We start from the raw sequence: 22,130 nt of genomic DNA, 5'->3' as shown, positions 1-22,130 counted from the left end.
ACTACCACAAACGGCTTTGCAACCCCTCTTTAGAATTACATTAGGAAATGCTCCTGGCTTCATTTGGTCTGCTCCATGGATGTGTAAACAAGAGAGAGATTTTAGCATGGCTGAATGGGCTGCGTTTGCTTGTTGTATTCTTTATAAACCAGATTCTCAATCAGCAGAACTCAATTAGGGCAGCTTTTTAAATAAAAAAAGTCAATTTCAGCTTCTGCGATGTTCATGGCAGTCACTTGATTTAATTGTTTTAAACTGCCAAACAAAAAATGAGCATCTTATTGTTGGGTGGATCCTGGTTTTTCATACAATGCACAGAAATAACTAAGCATTCAGCGCTGAGCACAAAGGAAAGGTCACTAGGTTTTGCATCTGTGCTTCTATATTTGCACATGTTGCTAAGCAATGCACGGAAATCATAGCCCTTAGCTCCAAGATTGCCTTTTCAGACATCCATTATTAAAAGGAAATAAGCAACTGTACTTAGTAATATAATTTTACACAATTACTTGTCTGTCACTTTTGCTGACCCCTGGTGCTTAAAAGCTAAGGAGGGTAAATGGTTTTACACTTGCTTACAAACATGCTTTGTTCGAGTAAAGAGTGTATTGTATTGCTCAAAAATAAAATAAAATTACTGTAAGCTATCATCATGTGTTTAATGAGAAATGGTCTTTTAGCCATGTATTTTTAATGCGCTTGTGTGCCAGCTGATGTTCTCAAAGATGGAGAAATTCCTCAACATCTTGCTTTCTCATATCGCTAGTGATTCATCAGAACCCGGAGAATGCTGTTAAGATGACAAAAGAGAACAAACAGAGGCACCTTCAGCTGTTCTTTTTGTTCCCCCCATGAATTAAGAAAGGCCTTTTCTGCTGTGATGGGTGAAGAAGGTAGGTTTAGAGACAGATAGGAACTCTGAAGAGAACTGAAGGTGGTATGAGGTTGCCATTACCATACACACATCTTCTTTTTGTCCCACCATCATCTTTGGTCAACTTCATAAAAACATGGGCAGAAGGAATTCCTCGGTGTTGCTTCAACCTCTCTTCACTCTCTTATATCATAACCATAATCCAATAATTTCTAATTATTTATTTTGCTCATAGTTTAAATCCTGCTCACAAGTTCATCATATAATTTCTTTAAATAGTCTGAAAACGGTTTGCATTCTTCCATATAACAGTCGTCATTAAGTTCTTTTATTTTAGCTGTTAGCTTTGCAGATTCAACACAGTCCATCACTTTGCTTATCCATTCATCTTTGGTGGGAACTTCATCTTTCCATTTCTGTGCATAAAGAATCCTAGCTGTTGTAGTTACATACATAAACAACTTAATCATGTTTTTTGGAACTACTGTCCCTTTAATCTCCAGAAGAAAAGCTTCAGGTTTTTGTTGTTGTTGTTGTTGTTTTGCATAATCACTTTAAACATATTTAAAATCTCCTAATATATCATTTACTTTCTTACAGGTCCACCACATATGAAGAAAAGAACCATCCGTTTGTTTGCACTTCCAGCAGTTATTAGGAATTTATCTTTAAAATGTTAAATAACCATTGGAAGTGGACAATGACAGATATTTCTGAGACTACTCCCCAATGATCTGTGTCAAATAAATTATTTCCATCACTGAAGGGATCACTTATGAGATAGTGACTGCTGGATAGAAAACTTTTGAAATATTAAAGGAACCCTGAATCAGCAGGGTCAGCTCTCTCTGCTGTCACCTAGTAAGCTTCTGGTTATTGAAGCTTAAGGCAGTTCTAGAGATGCTGTCCAACTAAATTTCAGGAGACATAGCTCAGCAGGTACATCCAGGACTTTAAGGTGAGGTGTAAGCAGTTTCCTTCCTGTCTGACAGAATGTCAGCTCACATTACTTCGAAATGTTTGAGCACAGTGAAAAATCAAAGATCCACTTTTCACCATCCTCATGCTGAGGTACAAAAATCTTGCCTCTGATCTGCCTGCAGCATAAATGGGGGGGGGGGGGCTTTTTCGTAAAAAAAAGTTATTAGTTTTTTTTGTAATACATTTTTATTAGTTTTCAATTACAGTCCAAAGACAGCCTCCTTATAACAATACCAATTTATACAATTATTCCAATTATACCAATCATTCAAATACTGAATTATATAATTTAGTTAAAGTAGCCCCCCAGTGTGCTATATTTGATGGTTTGATGATTTTCTTTATTCCTGAATTCTAAAATCTTATTAGTTTCTATTGCATTCCGGTCATAATAATCCCTTATACAACAAATGCAATATTAATAACTTCTATTTGTGTTGACACATGATTAAATGATTTATAAAACTGCAATTGAGGAGTTGAAACAATATCCTTGTTCTTCCTGTGTGTGGCAATTATTCTGTCCATGGTGTTTCTTCTTGTCCTTGTAAGATGCTATGTTTTTCTTTCCCTGGTTGTTGCTGTTATCCATCATTCCTTGGGCGGAGCTAATATCCCATTGTTATTCCAGAAATTTCTCCATTGCTCTGCCCTGTGTTTTGTTGTTTTGCACTGAGAACTTTAACAACAGCTGCCAAAGTCACTATGTCCCAGTAAATAAACTTTTGTCTCCATTTTTCCTCTTAGCCTGGGAAAAGCAGATTGTCAAACTGCAGGTGACTCAATAAAGAACCTTATCAGTTCCTTGGCAGCTCACAGACTCTTTTCATCCTTCCTTCCAGCTGAAGATAGATGAGCAATTATGCAATTATGCTTCCAAATTAATTGATTCCAAGTCCTCTTAGTGTTACTCAGTTCACTTTGTAAATGTCCTGTTGCACCAGAAGCGGTTTTGTCATGCTGGCCACATGACATGGAAAGCAGTCTGTGGACAAATGGCGGCTCCCTTGGCCTGAAAGCGAGATGAGTGCCACACCCCATCGTAGCCTTTGACTGGACTTAACCATCCAGGGGTCCTTTGCCTTTACATTTAATGCAGATGACTTTCTGTGGATCAGCATTTCATGTATTCATTATTACATTTTTATCCCACTTTTTCTTCAAGGAGCTCAAGGGGTGTGCACACTTCACCCCCTTCAAAATGACCTAGTGAGTTAGGTTAGGGCGAGAGACAATGGCTGGCCCAAAGTCACCCAGGGAACTTTGAGGCTGAGTGGGGATTTGAACCCTGGTGTCCGAAGCCCTGGGACGCGGGTGGCGCTGTGGGTTAAACCACAGAGCCTAGGACTTGCTGATCAGAAGGTCGGTGGTTCGAATCCCCGCGACGGAGTGAGCTCCCGTTGCTCGGTCCCTGCTCCTGCCAACCTAGCAGTTCGAAAGCACCTCAAAGTGCAAGTAGATAAATAGGGACCGCTCTGGTTCGCCAGAAGCGGCTTAGTCATGCTGGCCACATGACCCAGAAGCTGTACGCTGGCTCCCTCGGCCAATAAAGTGAGATGAGCGCTGCAACCCCAGAGTCGGTCACAACTGGACCTAATGGTCAGGGGTCCCTTTACCTTTACCTTTACCTCCGAAGCCCTAGTCCAGCACTTTAACTTCTATGCCACACTGACTCTTGCAGAGGATTCCTGTGCATGTAAGCTCAGATGCTCTGCTGATTTCACTGGCAGGTACTGTCTAATAAGCATGAATTGGACTGCAAAATCCAAGTTTACTATATTATATTCTCACCTCTGGGCTGGCAAGTTATAAAACACTGCCACTCTCTGCAAAGCCTTTATTACACCCGCCTTTGCAAGAGGTAGATTTGTAGTAAATTTAAGACATCGCCTCCAGGCGAAGGCGACAACACCTCATTACTGAGTGACATCTTTACTGAAGAATGAACGTAACAGGTTTTTTTTATATATAGAAACAGTAAAGAAGTTTACATAGCAGTGAGACTGAAGTGGATAATACTAGCTGGTTGAAGAACACTAAGATTTGTAATGGAGTTGGGTGGGTCTTTCCAAAAAAACCAGAGTCCTTTTTGTTGGGGATAATTCAGATGGAAATTCCCAGGTATGCTACTACTGGGGCCCCTGTTTTGTTAGCCCAAAAATGGAAAGCAAGAGAGGTCACAACCAAAGAAGAATGGCAACTTATACTGATGGGATACGGGCAGCTTGCAGATTTAACATATAAAATAAGAGAACAAGTAGAATGTACGTTTAAAGAAGTCTGGAAAATGTGAAATCAGCTATGATTAAATGGGCACAAGATGTTAGACATAATATAATGATGGCTGACTGGGAACAGTTATGGACCACAGGTATGAAATTTACGGCATGTAATGCCCTAAGAGAAAACTTAATGAAAATGATTTATAGGTGGTACATGACACCAGTCAAGCTTGCAAAAATTTACCATATGCCTGACAATGAATGTTGGAAATGTAATGAGACTGAAGGCACATTCTTCCACCTTTGGTGGACGTGCCCAAGGATTAAGACATTCTGGGAGATGATTTATAATGAAATGAAAAAGGTACTTAAATATACCTTTTTGAAGAAACCAGAGGCCTTTCTCCTGGGCATCGTTGGCCAAATGGTGCCAAAGAAGGATAGAACCTTTTTTATGTAAGCAACAACAGCAGCAAGAATACTCATCACAAAGTATTGGAAGACACAAGATTTGCCCACCCGGGGAGAATGGCAGATGAAGTTGATGGACTACATGGAACTGGCGGAAATGACTGGCAGAATCCGAGACCAGGGAGAGGAGTTGGTGGAAGAAGACTGGAAAAAGTTTAAAGATTATCTACAGAAATATTGTAAAATTAATGAATGTTAGAAAAATGTTGAAATGAAGTTATATGGCTTTAGTAGAAATATTATAAGGAATTAAGTACAGATAGGTTAATAGAGTATTAAAGGAAAAAAATAAGGTTAGAATGAGTTAAGATAATTATACAGTGGTGCCTCACAAGACGAAATTAATCCGTTCCGCGAGTCTCTTCATCTTGCGGTTTTTTCGTCTTGCGAAGCACGGCTATTAGTGGCTTAGCGGCTATTAGCGGCTTAGCGGCTATTAACAGCTTAGCAGCTTAGCGGCTATTAACGGCTTAGCGGCTTTAAGAAAAAGGAAACAAACTCGCAAGAACTCGCGAGACGTTTCGTCTTGCGAAGCAAGCCCATAGGGAAATTCGTATTGCGGAACGACTCAAAAAACGCAAAACCCTTTCGTCTAGCAAGTTTTTCGTCTTGCAAGGCATTCGTCTTGCGGGGCACCACTGTAGGATAGAAAACAGAGGAGGATGGAAAAGAATTGCTGAAATAATTAACAGAAGTGGAATACGAAAAAGGGAGGTGTGAGGAGGTCGTGGAAATAAGTGAATGAAAGATGGGTTAATGAAATTGGCTGATTTATTTTATTGTCTTAGTCTTGTTTTGTTAATTTGTTGTATTGTATTGTTTTTCTTTTTCTTTTTTTTCTTCTTTTTTTAGTGTTTTTGGAAAAATAATAAATATTATTTAAAAAAAATAAAAATAAAGAAGTCTGGAAAATGTTTACTGACTATATGGGTGAAAATTGTGTTCATTTAAAAACGCATTAAGATAAATTCAAAAGTGTAAATAAGATTTGATGGATGTAACAATGGATTACTGAATGGTTTAGTTTATGTAAAATATGCAGGGATGTGTGGTATGCAAAATGAGCCACGGAAAGAGAAGAAGGGAAGTCATTGATTTAAGGTTGTTTAAATGAATGGGACACGGGTGGCACTGTGGGTAAAACCACAGAGCCTAGGACTTGCTGATCAGAAGGTCAGCAGTTCAAATCCCCGCGATGGGGTGAGCTCCCATTGCTTGGTCCCTGCTCCTGCCAACCTAGCAGTTCAAAAGCACCTCAAAGTGCAAGTAGATAAATAGGTACCGCTCCAGCGGGAAGGTAAACGGCGTTTCCGTGCGCTGCTCTGGTTCGCCAGAAGCGGCTTAGTCATGCTGGCCACATGACCCGGAAGCTGTACGCCGGCTCCCTCGGCCAATAAAGCAAGATGAGCGCCACAACCCCAGAGTCAGTCACGACTGGACCTAATGGTCAGGGGTCCCTTTACCTTTACCTTTAAATGAATATTTTGAAATGTAATTTAGAAAATTATAGATAGATAGATAGATGATAGATGATAGATAGATGATAGATAGATAGATGATAGATAGATAGATAGATAGATAGATAGATAGATAGATGATAGACAGATGATAGATAGATGATAGATAGATAGATAGATAGATAGATAGATAGATAGATAGATGGTGGAGTTGGGTGGCAGTTCTTCTTTTAACCTTCCTATGGAGTATTCAACTGTCACTCTTTCGTTTCCCTCAAAGTGCCTCAGATGGTTTGTCAGTTTGGGCTACTGTGGAGAAAAAATGGTGAACACCACAAAACATGATGGTCCTCACCATTTTTCCCATCTCAGTGCCCCAGACTGATGCAAGGCATGAGTGAAAAGAAAATGGTGGCTGCTGGCTGAATCCTGGCTGCCTGAACCAATTTCTTCATGTGGGAAGCAGAACCCAACAAGGATGCCACACTCAGATAACAACCCTGTTTGGAATGACCATTGCAAGCTGACTGTTTCCTAAAAACTTCTATTTTTGAGTTGCTCTGAAATCCAATGATGTATATTTTCTTTTTCTTTTTTGTGGCTATCATAATAATTACTGGTATTCTAGTGGTTTATAGTTAATAAAATGTTACGGACAGAGGTGAAGATCCAACCATGCAATTGTAAGCCGTAGCTTTTCTTGCAATATGTGTTAAACAAACCATAATTAAAAGTTGGAAAGGTGTTTTTGATTGCAGGGTGCGTGTGGAGAAATCCCATGGGAACAAAGCGATTTAAAGATCTCTTAGCTGGAACTTTTTAATCAGTCTGAAGTTAAGACTGAGGAAAATAATTATTTTGTCTTAAATCATCAATCTGTTTGTTTCAGTAGTGGCATATCTTCACTCTGGTTCTGATATATTGCATTGATCACACTGTCAATAAGGTCTAGAAGCGGGGAAAATGTGTTGTGAAATAAACTTCAGTATTGATGGATCTTGGATTTAAAGTTAATTAAAGTGAAAAATGCGTGATTGGGTGAAATTGCACTACCAATCGCTATATTAACTAAGGAATAATGTTCAGTTGACGTTGATTCCAGCATGGATAGATTTATTTTTCCCCGTGACACAGAATGATCATATTTGTAAAGGGATTTTTGGGGGTCAAAATTCCAATCTTTGAGCAAGCTAATAATTGAAACAAGGTTTCCTCCACATCATAGAATGGATACTCATCCTTAGGTTCCTTCACTTCGAGAAGTGAGGTTACAGGGAACCAGACAGAGGGCCTTCTCCGTAGTGGTGCTCACCCTGTGGAACGCCCTCCCATCAGATGTCAAAGAAATAAACAACTACCTGACTTTTACAAGACATCTGAAGGCAACCCTGTTTAGGGAAGTTTTTAAATGTTTGATGTTTTATCGTGTTTTTAATATTCTGTTGGGAGCTGCCCAGAGTGGCTGGGGATGGGCGGGGTATAAATATATTATTATTATTATTATTATTATTATTATTATTATTATTAAACTGAAATCCTGGGAGGATCTAAATCTTCCTTGGTTGGGCTGCGTTGAAGCTGTGAAGACGTCAATCCTCCTGAAGTTTCTCTATTTCCAGTCCTCTTGATAACTTCAATCGGCACCCAGAAAGCTAGCCTCTCAAGAATAACAACTGTAGCCTAATCCCTCTCTCCCCTGATGTGGTGGCTTTTTATATAGAAGTAAAGGATCCAACTGTACAATCTCCCACTCTTCTTCTGGACGACTGTGCCGTATGTGTTTCTGAAAATCTAGTCTGTTCTTGGTACCATCATAATTCTGAAGTGACATATTCAAGGTTAAAAAAAGGTAAAGGACCCCTGATAGTTAAGTCCAGTAGTGAACGACTCTGGGGTTGTGGTGCTCATCTCGTTTTAATGGCTGAGGGAGCTGGTGTTTGTCCACAAACACTTTTTCCGGGTCATGTGGCCAGCATGACTAAGCTGCTTCTAGCAAAACCAGAGCAGCTCACGGAAACGCCATTTATCATCCCACCGGAATGGTAACTATTTATCTACTTGCACTTTGATGTGCTTTTGAACTGCTAGGTTGGCAGGAGCTGGGACTGAGCAACGGGAGCTCACCCCGTCGCAGGGATTCGAACTGCTGACCTTCTGACCGGCAAGCCCTAGGCTCAGTGGTTTAGACCACAGCGCCACCCACATCCCGGATATTTAAGGTTACTATTGCCAAAAACAGATAAATGCTATTTACTGACTGAGCAATATTAAAATCTCCACTGACCCAAATAAGTGACATTTCCTAACAGTCATTACAGGTGGAAATAGACAACTATATCCTCTTTCTTCAGAAGTGACATGACGCTAAGCCCTGCCTGCTCCAGGAGATTGTGTAAATCACTGCAGCCTCCTTCAGGTGTGAACCCTTTGCATGGAGTGGAAATGGAGGGGGACTGCCCTCCTGGCCTTGCCTTCAATGTTGCACATGTGCCAAGTCTGTTCAAAGATCTGATGGCGAGCTGGCTGCATTTGTGTAGGCTCCTCCAAGCAATTGGTAGCCCTGTATGATCAGCAGTGGTGGGTGAATCTCTTAATTGTGGTTTTTCTCCGTTTCTCCGTCTTTCCACTCTTAAGTTAGGTTCTCAAAAGTTCCATGTTGGTTTTCATTCATTTTAAAAGACTTCATGAAAACCATTTTAGCATGGTTTTATCCCAACAGACACATTTCTGCAAGCAGCTTTCTTTAACAGAATGTGTTTATGTAATGAAACACCACACAGCATCAATCTTACGGGACTGCCTCTCCTGGTATGTCCCACAGAGGACCCTAAGGTCCAATGAATAATAATAGCTTAAAGGTCCCAGGCCCTAAGGAAGCCAGACTATCCTCCACCAGAGCCAGGGCTTTTTCAGTGATGGCTCCGACCTGGTGGAATGCTCTGTCCCACGAGACTAGGGCCCTGCAGGACTTGATCTCCTTCCGCAGGGCCTGTGAGACAGAGCTATTCCACCTGGCCTTCAATTTGAATTAGCCTGATTCTCTATTCCATTTTCCCTTTCCTCTTCTATGAAGAAACCCTTTCTGGGAACCCACATTAAAATTCTTCCCTGGTCTCCTTGCTGGTACTAGGAGGACCAACTTGGCCAGTTAGCCCTGGTGATCATTCAATGTCTATTGACTGAAATTTTGAATTTTATTGATATTGATACTGAATTTTATGTTGTAATCTATGCTGTTTTATGCTGTTTTTAAGTCACATTGTAATCAATGTTTTATATTTGCTGTTAGCCCCCCTGAGCCCGGTTTTTAAACCGGGAAGGACGGGGGTATAAAGAAATAATAATAGTTATAATATTATTATTAAACCTGCCTGGTCTTGGTCAGAGGGGGCAAGGGAAAAGGAGATGCAGTGCTTCTCCCTTTCTCGTCCACTACCCCAAATATGTCAAATACAACATTTTAAAAACCTATCAATCAAATTGTTTTGGGGATGGCTCCAAGGTCAGGATAAATCAACCTGATTCAAGGGCCACAAATTGCAGGCTTCACCAGCTATGCTAATGTGGAAAACCCAAAAACTAATGGTAATACCATATGGTGCTGGTTTGAATACAAGGAAATGTTTGAAAAGTAACAAAGGGAACTGGAGATGACTGGAGATGATGAAGGCTGCCTTTTCTTCCTTACTTTGAGGTGGACGCAAAGCTTTTACCAATGTGTAGCAGTGGAATCAGGTTGTGGAAATAAAATATACAACAAGAGGCTCTATTGTAACTCAATTTAATGCCCTGTCTTTTAAATTAAATTAGGTATGCATTTAGTTGAATCTGGCCACTCTATTTGTAATGTCAGTGTTTCACTGAAAGGTTTTCTTATAACTCTTTCTCCAGGACGCTAACAACTCAAGGGGAAAGCTGATATTGCATTAAAGATGAACCAAATTGGCTTTGAAACTGCTTTAAAAAAAAAAAAAAATGTAACCCAAAGTCAGGGGAAAACATGCCCTTATCAAATCTTGATTGATCTAGATTTATTGATTCGGCCTACTTCATTCATCCATGGTGACAAACCATAGCCCAACCTATCTAGCAAAGCAGAATAAATTGCATAACATTAAAATATTTTTAAGGCTGCACTTAAGCCTGGCTGGAAGTGTTTTGAAACGGAACCTTCCTGGGGCACAGGTGGGGTAGCCAATTTTTGATTCACTAGTGAGGGTTAAAGTGCCTCTGGGCAGTATCCAACTAACATGTCCTGTTAGTGGGAGGATTTCGATTTGCACAGTGGAACCTTCTCACCTTCCTTTCCTCAATGCACATCCGGGGACTCCAAATCTGATCCAGAGGATTGGAGGGGCACCCAAAACAGATTTAGGGATACGTACAGGGAGAGGAGGGGGCAGTGGCATGGGGGGCAAGGGAGCAGTGGTCCTGGGCACAAAATTATGAGACGGGCACAACCAGGTGCCCCCACAACAAGCTTCCTCATTAAGGCTGCATGGCTGACCTCCTGCCACCTTCCAGAGATACAGGGAGGGAAGCCGGGCCCTGGCTGGGCCTTCAGGGCTGGGGTGGCACTTCCTTCTCCTCATGGGTGATGAAAGAATGCCTGCCCATGCCACGCCCCTGCACAGGCTGAGCTGCTGCTCAGTGCACCGGTGTGTGTGTATAACACATGGCCACCCCGGGCACCACCAACCCATGCTACGCCACTGAGAGGAGGGGACAGCCATTGTGCTGATGGGACAGTGATTTAGCATTGTTTTGACTGCAATCCTGTATGTTGATGGCACACCCTCAAAAAACCCAGCAGCAGGAAATGTATCTGAAATGGATTAATGCAGTTTCCACTGGAGCAGAAGGGAAGCTTCACAGATCTTTTCACTGCCCTATTCCAGTACTGACTACAGTGAGTGAGACTATATTGCCTTCCACACATATAGGTTTTCTCCCCAGTGTATGTAGGGGCAAGTTACAACGATGGTCCTGGTAGCATCACATAGTTCTGGAAAATTTCTAACAGGGACCATCCTTCTGCATGCAAGGCGGATGCTCTACCATCAATCCACGACCCTTCCTGTGCTGAGAGAAAGTCAAATTCCATGCATGATGGCCATTGTAAGTCACATTTGGCATGAAATGTGGGGTTTGATGTCATGTGGTTATGTGAAGTATGATGCTGTCCCTTCAAATGAGAGAGTGGTAGACAGACCATGTTGCACTAGGGATTGCATTTTTAAAAAATGTCATAACATTTTTATTGTAATGAAAGATTAGCTTTCATCCACATTAACATTCTGTAGGCTTTTGAAAGTGTAACTGGCATATATGTGACCAGTGTATACAGTTTATTAGGTGAATCCTCATCTTCATTGCATTTTCTGGATAAACGCACATGGATACAGTAAGGAACATTCCTTACTTCTTTTGTAGTAAGGAATTTTCCTTAGGTCCCGGGCCCTAAGGAAGTCAGATTAGCTTCAACCAGAGCCAGGGCATTTTCAACATTGGCTCCGGCCTGATGGAATGCTCTGTCTCATGAGACCAGGGCCCTGCAGGATCTGATTTCTTTCCGCAGGGCCTGTAAGACAGAGTTGTTCCACCTGGCCTTTGGATTGGAGCCAATTTGATTCCCTCCCCCTCTTTCTTTTTTCTTTTTCCTTTCTCCTCCTGTGATGAGGCTGCATTTTAATGTTTCAATATTTTAATTGTTGTATTTTAATCTTGTTTTTAAGTTGTATTCATTCAACTTGTTTTTATTATTGCTTGTTAGCCACCCTGAGCCCAGCCTTGGCTGGGGAGGGCGGGGTATAAATAAAAATTATTATTATTATTATTATTATTATTATTATTATTATTATTTTGCCCAGACAGCCTTGTTCATGCGGGTGTCAATGCGTACATCAGGAGTCCCCATCTCCTTCATTGCAAATTTTTGAATCTCCTTGAGAGCACGAGGAGCCCAGTTCTTGAAGCACACACCATGGATGTGTTTGTGAATATTTATAGTATATTCCCAAATAACCACCTCATTGATGGCTGATCGTTTTTTCCTCTTTTCACCACCTTTATTTGCAGGAGCCATCCTGCTCAGGACCAGACCAGAAAGGCACCAGGGATTGCATTTTGAGTTATAATCCTGTAACTGTTCCCTTTTTATTATCTAGGATCTTATATTAATCCATATGCTTGCCAAGTATGATTTGCCCAAATACACATGTAATCCTAACCAACCTGCCTACCTAATGAGGAGTAAAGGAGCTGCTTCAAGTTTCACTACACAGATTCCCTCTTGATTTCTCTCCCCGTGTGCCCTTGCCATGTTCAGCTGTGTTTTCCCCATATGTACAGCAGCGCACGGTCTCTTTCTGTTTCTCTAATTTGTTATCACAACGGAAGAGTCCAGATCATTAAGTGCCTAATTGAACTTGATGCTGTAGCAATCAGCTGTTGTCTTCCTCCTAAGATATCAGGGATGTGAGCAGCACCATCTGTTGGGCTGTAGCTGCAAGGAGGAGAAACATCAATATTGAAAGCAAACAGTTTCTCCATACTCTCCTTTCTCTATGCTTGTGGGCCATATATAGAGGGAGCTTGGCTTGAACTTAAAGGGTTGCCATACGTCCAGGAAAACCCGGACATGTCCTCTTTTGGGGGCCAACATGCCCATCTGGGCGGATTTTCACATTTCTGGATTTTTCGGGCTCTTTCGCCAGTTCAGGTTGACAGCAGCTTGAGCAGTCCTCTTTTTTGCTCTTCAAGATATTGCAACCCCATCACTGGTCCAGTCAAATACAGCATTAGCATGGTCATTATGCATGCTCAGACAGGAGGTCTTGGTGTTCTACCAACAGCGCACAACTCAATGGGGAAAAAGAGTTTAGAAAAGGAACTCTGTCACTGGGTGTGGATTGCAAGTACAGGTAAGAGGTTGTCAGCAGAAATCAGACAGTTTGTTAGGGGGGAACCCCGTTTGGTTTGTACCTGACTTCTAGTGTCTCCACCCCCATTGTTCAACCCAGACACGGAGGTTCAGCGCTCAGGGCCTTCTGGTAGTTCCCTCACTGTGAGAAGCGAAGTTACAGGGAACCAGACAGAGGGCCTTCTTGGTAGTGGCACCTGCCCTGTGGAACGCCCTCCCATCAGATGTCAAGGGAATAAACAACTATCTGATGTTTAAAAGACATCTGAAGGCAGTTTTTAATGACTGTTTTAATGTATTTTTAATCTTTTGTTGGAAGCCTCCCGGAATGCCTGGGGAAACCCAGCCAGATGGGTGAGGTATAAATAAATTATTATTATTATTATTATTATTATTATTATTATTATTATTATTTGATTGGAATCTGATCTAGTGGGAAGTAAATGATGCTGCCTGGTTCAAGGGTGAGGCATTGAGAATCATGGAGATTCTTTTATTATTCTTTTATTATATCCCGCCCTGAGCCCGGCTTCGGCTGGGGAGGGCGGGATATAAATAAAATTATTATTATTATTATTATTATTATTATTATTGCAATTATATCAGGGTTTATATAATTTTGTGTATTGCAGTGGCAGGAATGCCTGTCTCAGACCAAGGAAGAAGAAGAAGAGTTTGGATTTGATATCCCGCTTTATCACTACCCGAAGGAGTCTCAAAGCGGCTAACAATCTCCTTTCCCTTCCTCCCCCACAACAAACACTCTGTGAGGTGAGTGGGGCTGAGAGGCTTCAGAGAAGTGTGACTAGCCCAAGGTCACCCAGCAGCTGCATGCGGAGGAGTGGAGACGCGAACCCGGTTCACCAGATTACGAGTCTACTGCTCTTAACCACTACACCACATTGGCTCTGTTTGTTCAGACATGTCTTACAGGGTGACCTTGCACAATACATCATCTACCCTGCCCTACAGGGTTGTTGTAAGCATAACACAGGCGAGAGGGATAAATCACACCAATGTGAGCTCCTTGGAAAAAGGATGGTGGCATAAAAATGTACTCAATGTAGGAAGATTTTTCAAGGTATTTTCACCTCCTCGGTTCTGAATTTAAAGCACCATCCTATATGGGTCTAATTAGAAGTCAATGGATTAAACAGAACTTACTCCCAGGTAGGGATGCACAAATCAGTTTTTTATATATGTCAAATTTAACAAAGAAGGGGGGAAAGCAAAAACAGGTTTTTAAAAAAGACAGAAAAAACCACCACAACAATATGCACTGTTAGCTCACATTGAGAATACAACAGCCATCCGTACCTCCCTCTAAAATTAAACATTTAAGTCAATATAAGGCCTCCAGACGTCCATATAGATACCCACACAAAACTGTTTATTTTAAAAATTTGTTCGAATGCAGCAAAGGCAGTGAGGTCATCAGACCACTGAGTGGGGGATTTATCCTTCCAGGCTCAAAGTGTATGTCTCTTGGCAACCGTAAGGGTTCACAGCACCAACTTTTGTTGTCCTACTGTCAAAAGGGATATAATTTAAAAGTTCACGAACCTCTGTAAATATCAAATATTTTGCCAGTAGGAAATTTATATGGACAAGAACTTCAGACCAAATAATAATAATAATAAATGTATTACTGAACATGCTCACAAGTTGTTCCTCAGTGAGGCCTTTTCCGCACAACACCTTCAGCATTTATCTGGATTCGACAACGACTTCCTATACAAAATGCTGTGGACTCCAAAATACTTGAAAACAAACAAACAATTTTTGCTGGATCAGTCTCAAATTCCAATCTAGAGAAACATTCCATATAGATTCTAAAGCAATTTTCCATTGTTTGGCTTGTACAGTACACTCTGATTCCCTATTTTCTGAGTTCCTGTACCTCTACTTATAAAAGTCCAATGAGCATTGGATTGAGCAAAATGGATTTGGCATTTTTCCAGTTTTAGGTTTAATTCTCCATATTTCCACAACAGCTTGTGATTGTGGACCTTCCCCCCCTAAAAGTCATCCTGAAAATTCATCACCGTTTTGGTGTGAATTACTCCCAACATACATATGCATGTAAGCATTTTTGCCCGACATGTACATTTTTGCAAAGCAATTTTCCCTAACCCAATGTCTTTTTTGGTACATCATTTCCACCGATATATGCAGTTTCATGCACACTTTATCGATTTCTGTACACATTACCTTGCTGGAGACTCGCAAATTCTGTGAAGAACTGAATATTCAGAGAAGTGTGAATTTCAAAGGATGGCTGTGTTTCGGTTCTCATATAATTTTGGACAGTGAACATTTAAATGTGACCTGAATCAAATCCGCACATTCCTATTCCCAGATGATTACTGATAGGTTTGAAGCTTGACGAACCAAGCTTGAGAGTAGCTTTGTCAGCAAACAAGCACCAAGAAAGGTAGAAATGACCTCTAGGCTACCACAATGGAACAAATCATTGTATGCTTGCCTTGCTGTTCTCTCTTTTGGAAAAAACATTGGGATATCAGTGCAACAAATAATGACAATGAGCATGAATAATTAACACAGAATAACTACCAGCAGCAATGAAGGCCTATTTTCATCTAAAGACATGCTCACAGCTACTGCTTTTTCTGTAATATTACCGTACGTTTTGGAATCAGCTCTTGTGTTGATACAGATCCTCACACTTCCTACTACATCTAATATAGAACTCTTGGTGCTGACTTCATTTTTCTCAGTGTACTGCTGATTTTTAGGTTGCTTTACTTTTTTAATTTTGGAAAGGGAGTTTTGTTCGATTTGACATCTGTAGGGGATCCAAATGGCAAGCAGATATCTCTGCACTGCAGCTTTGTGCAATGGTACGACTGCCACTCATAAAGAACTGTTGTTGGTTTTTTATTTGCTAGCATCTACTGTTGCTTACTTAAAATTCTGCATTTTGTGAAAGGGTCTGGCAAGTAATGCTGTTTAGCTAGGCTTGCAAATTTCCAACTTAATAACTAAGCCTTGCTGAGAAGATTGCTGGTCTGGCAAAGCGCTGATGTGGTGATTTGTATCTCAGCAGTTTGATGTGATGAGACCTACGAGTGCCACTTTTTGTTGATGGGTTAATTCAGTTTGGGTACAGTAATTCCTCTTCCTGCTGCTGCTCGGAGCATAGTTCTCTCTCAATTCTACGGACACTTCTGCAGCTTCACACCATGAAGTCATGCTTCAGACTCAGCATGACCCTAGTCCACAATACTCAGAAGTCTTCCATGCAGATCTACTCTGTTAAAATATATACACATTTAAATCAGATCCATAACTTCAAATGGTGTACCCTCAACCTGATTTAAAATTACCTGCATTGTCATGGATGTTTTCCCTCACCGGGAAACGTCATTCTGGGAGGAGGTTTTGGTCCCTTACATTTTTAGTATACCCTCACAACTGTCCTTCACAGGGTCCTTTGTGGAGAGGCCATGACAGTAAAATGGATTTAATCCTCCTTTGGTAGTGAAGATGTGCAGAAACTTGCCTGACTTTGTACCCAGTTTAATTCAGAATAAATTGGCCTGCGTGCATATATTTTAAAGATAAAATTATGACATAGCAAGTGTGCTGTGGACAACTGTCAGCATACAACAGCTATTTTGCCTCCCTAAGTATCATATGTGATATGAAAATACAGAATGTAAATATTAGTAAAGTGGCTCATTATATTAAAGCATTTCCATTGAAGTCACACCACTCCAATACTGGTGATGTTAAACCAATGTAAACATTATTAATACAAAGTGCAAGTGGTCCTTCATGTTTTGATGCCTGAGGCAAAGGACAAGATGGTGTCCCACCCATTTCATGTTCAGAAGCCAACAAGATCGGCAGCTGACTTTTAAGATCATAGCTACAGAATTGTAGCTCTGTGAGGGTTCTCCTAACAATACTCAGCCCTTTAAACCACCACAGTTGCTGTGGGTCTTTAGAGGGGAAGTCATGACTGTTAAAGTGGCATAGGAATGCTTTAATGCATGGTGCAGAGGTAGCCTTACTTCAGATCTGGCAATGGATCAGCATTGTCCATCACACCTGAGAGCAGAAGGCTACCTTGTGGAGCACAGAGCTTGCCATGTGGCATGCACCGGTCCGTATCTCAGTGGAAGAGATTCTGCTTTGCATGTGGAAGGTTCTATGTCTAATCCTCAGCATCTTCAGGTGGAGGTTGAAATGACCCTTGACTGAAATCTTGGAGACCTGCTGATAGCCACTGTAGACTGAATTAGATGGACCAATGGTCTGATAGAAAGCCCTAAACAGCCCCTCAATCTCTCTCTCTCTCTCTCTCTCTCTGATTCTATCCATTAACTGTTTTAATCATATAATAATTCAATACTGCTTTCCAAAAGAATGACGATGTATCTATCCTATGCATCTTGGGAGGGCAGGAAGAAGGTATCTTATTGGGTGTAGGGAGACAGAGAAAAACCCACTAAAGCTAAATCATTTCACACAGGTAATCTATTGCTGTTTTGCGATGTAGGAAAGAAGCCAAGAGCAGAGTGAGGTACTCATCAAAGGCATTGGCCGTTTACAATTTTGTGGCACCAGATGAATGATGGTACACTCTCTACTAAAGGAGGGAGGAGGCAAGAGATTCTAAAATATTTCAGCCACAGACTGGATAAGAATAACTTGCAACCCCCAACACCCTGGGGGGGGGGGGGTGGAACAGATTGAAAGACGGCAATGAAATTGTCTGCTCTCTCATATTTCTTGAGCCACACCACAGTAGTTTGGCTTCTAGACAGATTTGTGTGTGTGCTTGCTGTATTGATCCTAAGGAATGAAAATCATGAAACCCAAACGAAGTGATTTCTAACAGGCTGCAGTTATCAAGCATTAATGCTTTGCAAGGTTCGTTGGCTTATATTACACAGTGTATGAATTAGCATTGAGAAAAGAAAGGAACATGGTGTACTAGTTAGACTCCTTGACATCTGGCAGTTTCTATATACGTATGCCATATGTTAGTATAGTGGTAAAAATGTCAATTAATGACAAATATATAAGCAACAGCCTCCTCCTTCCTCTCTATCCTTAAATGGCAGTTGCTCAGCAGAATAAAAAAAGGTAAAGGGACCCCTGACAATTAAGTCCAGTTGCGAATGACACTAGGGTTGCGGCTCTCATCTCGCTTTACAGGCTGAGGGACCAGGCGTTTGTCCGCTTCCGCAGACATTTTTTTTCCAGGTCATGTGGCCATTATGCCTAAGCTGCTTCTGGCGAAAGCAGAGCAGGGCACGGAAACGCCGTTTACCTTCCCACCAGAGCGGTACCTATTTATCTACTTGCATGGGCGTGCTTTCGAACTGCTAGGTTGGCAGGAGCTGGGACAGAGCAACAGGAGCTCACCCCGTTGCAGGGATTTGAACCGACAACCTTTCGATGGGCAAGCGGGTGGCGCTGTGGGTTAAACCACTGTGCCACTTGGGCCCAGCAGAATACAACAATTATCTCTATTATTGTGATCATACAGAATCACAAACTGAAATAAGCAGGGCTTTTTCCCCCTCCCAGCCGGCACCTCTCAGATGGGTGCCATGGCCATTATAAGAGAACAAGGGAGGTGTTCAAGGTACATTCCATCAACTCTTTTTCTAAAAAAATAGCTTGGGAAATAAGCATGGCAAAGAATGTGTGTCAAAAGACAATTGGATTATTAGAAATACATACAACTGGCCCAGGTTATCAGTGGCTACTATTCCTGAAAGCTATACTTCATCTCCACTGTCAGAGTCAGTATGCTTCTGAATACTCACTCGCTGGATCATCACCTTGTCGTGGTGAGTGGGCTTGCACGTTCCTATGACCCTTGTGAGCGAAGCCGCCGGGAGTTTCGTACTCCCATCAGGGTCACCCAAGGCAGTAAGGTCAAAGGGGAGGAGCTAGACAAAGAATGATCGAAGAAGTCCTCAACAGGCGAAAGATAACAAGTGGTATGTTACAATGGCTGTGAAGGTGGATGAAGGCAGCAGCAGATAAGAATCTACTGGTCATTGTGATATTCATGCCATTGGAATAGAGCCTTACTGAGAAGACTGTGCGTTGGTCAGCATGCACTGATCTACACACATAAAACAAATTCATGCACAAAAACCCACCCCAAAACCAAACCCCAAAAGTCCCTTGGCAATTGGCAAAAACCTATGTCCCCACTGTGGAAGGACATGTGGATCCAGAATTGGCCTCCACAGTCACTTACGGATCCACTGTTAAAACTGTGTTTATGGAAGACAATCTTATTCGGCTATGAGTGATTGCCAAAGAAGAAGCAGCAGCTTCTGAAAACCAGTTGATAGAAACTGCAGGGGTACTGAGAGATCTTATGCTTGGGTCCAGCTTGTAGGTTTCCCTTTAGGTATCTAGTTAGCCTTTGTGATAACAAGATTCTGAACTAGATGAGTCACTGGCCTGAACCAGAAGGCTCGGCTTATGTTCTTAAAAGTTTTTAAAAGGTTTGTGTGAGTATTCTAATAGCTTCTCATGCACAGAGAAGTAGTGCAATGAATTTAGTGACAGCCCAGTGAAATCTGAAGAGTCCCTACAGGTAAGTAGCACTCCCTACACCCTAGTGGAGTTTGCAACATCATCTGCAATGGTAGGTAAAAAAAGGTAAAGTACCCCAGGATGGTTAAGTCCAGCCAAAGGTGACTATGGGGTTGCAGTGCTCATCTCGCTTTCAGGCCGAGGGAGCCGGCGTTTGTCCGCAGACAGCTTTCCGGGTCATGTGGCCAGCATGACTAAACTGCTTCTGGTGCAGCAGGACACCGCGATGGAAACCAGAGTGCATAGAAATGCCATTTACCTTCCTGCCGCAGTGGTACCTATTTATCTACTTGCACTGCTGTGCTTTCAAACCGCTAGTTTGGCAGGAGCTGGGGCAGAGCAACGGGAGCTCATCCCGTCACAGGGATTCAAACTGCTGACCAGTGGTAACCAGGGGCATGTCATGGGATTTTCCCACATTCTTCCTTCTTTATCCTTATTTCTCTCTACTTCTATTGCAGAAGTGGCAAACCAGTGGTCCTCTGATGTTGTTCCATCAGCACCAGTCAGCATGGCAACAGTGAGGGATTATGAACAATGTCTGCAGGGACACAGATTCCCCACTCCTGCTGTACAGATTACCACATTTCCAGATGTAAGCAGAAGATCAAGGAGATACTGTACATCTATTGCTTCCACTCTCCCATCCTGGCCTTGCTACCATGGAGACAGCTAGATTTGTCTCCTGCTGCTTTCCACAACATTCATTTCAAGGAACGTTTCATTCTATGGAAGGCTCCGAAAACCCCAATTATCACAGGCCATCAGTACTTTTAACAGTCCCCTAGAAGGTGTGTTCAAAGGAAAGCAGAATAACCTGTTGGGAAGTCATGCTGTTTGACTATACTGTGAAGTCACAGTACTCTATATTCTCATTCTCTCTGTCAGTCTCTGAAAGAGGGAGGGAGATTCTAATGCCCATATATTTAGTTCATTTGGAATTTAAGACTGATCATCTGGCATTTCCAGTCTGCAGTAAAATGAAAGGAACTGAACTGAACTGTGGAGCTATGATGATGAATTTGGATCCCGGCTGTTATTGCTTTTACTTATAATTACTGAAAACCGTAAAAATCTTTGTTTGTTGATTTATGGCACTTGAACACAGTGGAACCCCCCTCCCCCTAAATCTGTTGGTGAGCACAGAATATTGCTGCATTTTAAATCTGGAAGTGACTGTAAGAAAATATATAGGAAATCAATTTTCCAGGAATTCAATTATATAATAAGCTTGGCTTTTGAGGCAATTATCAGATAATTACATGAACCATGATTAGGTTTAAAACCTCTCTGTTAATTCTTCATTCTTAATGGACAATGGACTCATACCAATGACCAAACGGGTACAGTTCCACTAGCTGCATTTAAATTAATGGTAAGCTAGTTATATCTGATTTGTAACTGCTGCCTTGCAGGGTATCTTGGGGAGAAGAAAAGGTTAAGGAGTAAACCCTTCACAAATGTGGAGTCCCTAAGATGGTTGGATGGTGCCTTGTAAACCTTTTCCGGACACCTCCTGCAGCCAAGCTGGTGCTAAACATATCACTCTGTTTTCCTTTGAACTACATCAGAAGGGCTAAGCAGGGATGTCTTGCCGTCTGGATAGCCCAGGACCTCCATACACACTGCCCTGCGTTGTGTGCCAGGAAAGTCACATCGGTGCTGCTAACACAGCAAAAACAACATGTGAGGCAGCAGTTATGAGTCATCGGTCTCTGCAGCCACAGCAAGCGCTGTGCTCCTCCAGCAGTTTTTCATCCCTGGAGGCACACTCCATTGTCTCCTTAGACAGACGGATGCCAACAACAGCTAGTCAGTACTGAGAATTCTGTCACGGATCTACATGTCTGTGGAAGAAGGGGAGTAGCGAAACTCTTTCCACTACTTCACAGGCATACTGTAGTTAGTCGAGTGCTAGCCTTGTTAAAGGGGCACAGGTGGCGCTGTGGGTTAAATCACAGAGCCTAGGACTTGCTGATCAGAAGGTCGGCAGTACGAATCCCCGCCACGGGGTAAGCTCCCGTTGCTCGGTCCCTGCTCCTGCCAACCTAGCCGTTCGAAAGCACGTCCAAGTGCAAGTAGATAAATAGGTACCGCTCTGGCGGGAAGGTAAACGGCATTTCCGTGCACTGCTCTGTTCGCCAGAAGTGGCTTAGTCATGCTGGCCACATGACCCGGAAGCTGTATGCTGGCTCCCTTAGCCAATAAAGCGAGATGAGTGCTGCAACCCCAGAGTCGGTCACGACTGGACCTATTGGTCAGGGGTCCCTTTACCTTTACCTAGCCTTGTTAGTTTCTTGCAGCAGGAAAAACAGCATAAACAGTGAAGCCATAGGAAAAAGAAATGCAGAAAAAGACAGATGGTGGCAAGTGCTTAACAGTGATAATTCACAAAGGGTGTTGATAACACAGGCATCCTGGCATTGGTAAGCCAATTACCACGTCTCATGTGCTAGAAAACCACACACACACACACACACACACACAACATTTGGTCTCAATTCAGTCAACAAGAGACAATACTGAAGCTCTTGAAGAGGCATAATTTAGTGGTTTCACATTTCTGTCCCCATTTTAAAATTTGGCATGCTCCAGGTAAGTAGACTACATAT

At 42.0% G+C, this 22,130-nt stretch overlaps 2 long non-coding RNA genes across 2 annotated transcripts in view; one reads left to right on the top strand and one right to left on the bottom strand.

Annotated features, from left to right (window-relative positions):
* The window catches only part of LOC308482202, a 143,169-nt gene that overhangs the window by 26,597 nt on the left and 94,442 nt on the right, over positions 1 to 22,130 (top strand). The window lies entirely within an intron of this gene.
* LOC308481713 lies at positions 15,963 to 20,290 on the bottom strand. Its single transcript, XR_013988839.1, has 3 exons — positions 20,143 to 20,290; positions 18,732 to 18,857; positions 15,963 to 16,200 (listed from the first exon to the last, which is right to left on the bottom strand). It is a non-coding gene; the product is annotated as an uncharacterized lncRNA (long non-coding RNA).

The sequence above is a fragment of the Podarcis pityusensis genome (assembly GCF_964106645.2).
Source record: "Podarcis pityusensis genome assembly, chromosome: 7".
Lineage (NCBI taxonomy): Eukaryota > Metazoa > Chordata > Lepidosauria > Squamata > Lacertidae > Podarcis > Podarcis pityusensis.
The sequence above is the reverse complement of the archived record's forward strand: the minus strand, read 5'-3'. Positions and strand labels throughout refer to the sequence as shown.